This window comes from Rhinatrema bivittatum, chromosome 7 (genome assembly GCF_901001135.1).
Source record: "Rhinatrema bivittatum chromosome 7, aRhiBiv1.1, whole genome shotgun sequence".
Taxonomy (NCBI): domain Eukaryota; kingdom Metazoa; phylum Chordata; class Amphibia; order Gymnophiona; family Rhinatrematidae; genus Rhinatrema; species Rhinatrema bivittatum.
In genome coordinates, this window is record NC_042621.1 from 160,669,679 (window position 1) to 160,673,506 (window position 3,828).

Genomic DNA, 3,828 nt, shown 5'->3' on the forward strand with positions numbered 1-3,828 from the left:
TTAAAGCATAACATTAAGTACTGAGTTCATTAGATTACAGCAGTGACAGCCTCTGCTGGTAAGATATAAAAATTAAAATAATTCCAGAGACAGCATGAACTGTAGTTTATGAATGTGCATCCAAGCACCAATGTTATTTTGCCCTTTTTATTTCCCACATGAACATAATGAATTAATGTGTCAAACAATGAACATTAATTTAATATATGATTTTGATAGACAATGCATTTTATTCATATGCAGCATTAAAAGCCATGACATAATTTTACTGTAGTGGCCACTAAACTATGAAGATCCTGCCAATCTTTCTACTTATATCAATTGAGTTTTGGGGGGTTTTTTTTGTTTTTTTTGTCTGTAATTCTCAATACCAGATTTCACCATCAGAATCAATGCAAATCAGCAGCATAGAAGCAACATAAATAGGATGAGAAAGCCACTCCTGTTTTTACCCAATTGCATACATGGACATGTGGTCTTGTGTGTCTGTATATGTAACTTCCCTCCTCCATTGTGAGGGCAGACTTTTGAGCATATAGGGGTATTTTTGCCAGAAATACTACTTGTACATGGTCAGTTGTATGTTGCATAGATGAGTACAAGATCAGTAGGTGAATTAAGGGGTCATTTTCTATAGCTTTCGCATGCAAAAAGTCCCTTTTCGCATGTGATAGCTAGATCGGGGTGGAGTCGGGGCGGGGTCGGCACTGGAAGGGGAGGAGTCGGGGTGGCACTGGGGCGGATACGGCAAAGACATCGCTGACGGCGAAAAGGTAAGGCCCCTTATCGGAGCCAGTAATGCGCCCAATAGCACCACCTTTCACGGTGGCGCTATTGGTTTGCGAAAACCAGCAGCGATTGCATCGCAGTGCTGAGATCGCTGCAGGCTTTCACAGTCCCGCCGCCCAAGTACCGCGAGATTCACTAAGGCCTGCAATTTTAGAAAATCCAGGCCTTAGTTTTTTACTCTAGAAAACAAATTAATTTGTCAGATGTCAAAGTTATGAAGCAAGATATTGAAATCTGATGAACAAAGTTTGATGAATTTCTCCAGTGAACCTGGAGAAATTCTTAAAAATCCATGAATCGTGAAAAGACTAAAATTTGTCTGGTTCATGTTTGAGTTCAGGTTGTTCATACACCTCTAATTAACACATTTACCTTTTTTTGACTTTATAAATAAAAACTGACTAGGAGGCTGAATTACTAAGGTGAACTGAAGTTCACACAAAAGTTGCAGTTTTTCCACATATAAGTTTTCTGCTGGGACTCATATGCAAATAAATCAGGTAGAAAACTTATGTACAGAAATTTCCTACAGACAACTTTGAAAAAAAAAAGATAAGTATTCTGTAGTACCTCATAAAGGTAAGTTAATTAGCTGCTTTACGTTAATTTGCATCACAGCAGCTCATTAACTTGCATTTGCATGAAACTTATAATGTGCACACGTTTACCACATGTAACACTAAAAATATTCACAAAATCTGCATTTTGTTTTTATGTGCATTTCAGTGCAACTGAGTACATTGACTTCTATATGTCTCATTCGTAAATCAGATATTGTCTTGAGTAAAACAAAAGTCTATTTATCATTTCATTATTATAATACCTTTAACATAATTTATTAGGGCCAGCTTAATGGCTTGGCAGAAATCCCATACTCTGAAATGTTATAATTTAATAATCAACTTCTGCTGCTCAAGTCAGCTGGGGTTGGGTTACAATGGAGGCAGGATTCACAGCTACAGAGTAAAGGGATCTCAACTAACATGAAAATGTGACTGACTTGAGTACAGTAGTATAAAAGTGCAAAGCCCGGTTCTTAACAATCAGAGAACTGTCACTGCAAAGACTAGGCTGACTAGGGGCAAGAATAAAATGTATAAAACTTTGGGAAGCTGCAAATGAAAGTTATGCCCAGTTAGGCAGGTTATATGGAGCTGCATGTTCAAAGAAGCAAGAGGAAGGTTCTGGTTCAAAATACATTTGTTAACTAAAGATGGGCATAAATTTATTACAATTTTGAACCCTCTTTGATCTTAAAGTTTCAAGCAATCACAAATATTTTGTGATACATCCCGGCCAGTTTAGATACATATCTGCGAGAGACAAATGCAGCATTATTGCATGCATAGAGATCCATAATGCCTATGGATTTCATCATTAATTCAAGAATGGGTACAAATATAAATTGGGTTATTATAATATATATTAGTCTCAGTCACTCACTCATGTATTCTCTCCCAACTATGCTCTAGTTGGGAGAGTTCAGGGGTCCCCAAATCCAGTCCCCTAGGACTGCAATCCACTAGGCTTTTCAAAATATCCACAAAAAACATCCATGAGGTATATTTGCAGGCAATTCATGTAATTAAATCTCTTATATATTCATTATGGAAATCCTGAAAACTAGACTGGTTTGTGAACCTCAAGGACCAGTTATGCCTCTGCTTAAGTTGATTGCACTCCATTGATTGCTGTATTATTACAGTTTGGCAGTAGCTAAAATTAAAGGTTCATGGAATTTCAAAAGTCATTCTCTCACATCTAGAACCATGTCCACAATTTCTATACAATGAATATGAGCAGCATAGTTATGTGTTTTCATAACACACTCCACTGGGTAGATGTTTCTACAGAAAATACCTTGTTTTATTTTTGTTGTGCTAGCAAACTTAATTGTCTGGGAAATTCAGACTTCTATATTTTTGTCACATAGCAGAGGTTAAAAAATTGAAGAGCTGAAAACAAGAATGTCACAACTATAATAAATCAAAGTTAAAAACCAGTTATTGACCATCAGATCTTATTTACTACAATAAATCATTTTTCTTGATAAAATACCAATGAGTTTTACAGCCATAAATAATATTTGAACAAAGCAACTTCTAAGTACTTCATAATAGAGAATTTGAGTTCAAAGTCATTAGATAATCTTTTAAAAATTCCTAGAATGAATAATGTCTTATTATGGTCTAATGATGACACACAAAGAGCTTTTTGTTTGTATTTACTCTAATTTCATTCAATATTTTCAGCATAATTTTAGTTTTATTTTTTCAGTTTAGCAATTCTATAAAAGTGAATAATTTGATATTCCATTTTCAAATTCATGAGGATGGTTATTCCTTTCTGTACTAAAGTTGTTAAGATTTTTAATTAAATAAAAACTTTTAAGGAATAGTAAACATAAATATTTGTAAATGAACCATGCAGGAGCAAACCTACTTCAGGCAGAAGACCAAACCACAAAAGAGCAAGGATCAGAATAAGATAAATTAATAATTAAAGATGAACATAAATAAATCAATGTACATGTTCAGTGCATTTAATATAAATTAAACTATAGATAATAAAATCAATAAATAAACATCAATAAAAACTAACTTCATATTAAATTAAATCCATACTTAAATAAAACACTACATGAGCATGTTTCGGCATATATGCCTGCATTGGGGTAAGAATATATCATCCATGAAATAGCAATAGAAAACCAGGAGATTTCAGGCACAACACACTACTGTTTCCTGAAGAATGGGAATTCTGTTTTTGGACTTACATACACTGTATACAACAGACTGAGAAAATCCTTTTCCAGTCAGCTAAGAGAGAAAAGTTTTCTTTCTTTACCAAAAGGAGGAGTGATTCTTTGCATAAAGAAATATGGACCTAACCACATAATGGGATTTTTAAGTCACATTAGAACATAAGAAGAACATAAGAAAATGCCATACTAGGTCAGACCAAGGGTCCATCAAACCCAGCATCCTGTTTCCAACAGTGGCCAATCCAGGCCATAAGAACCTGACAAGTACCCAAAAA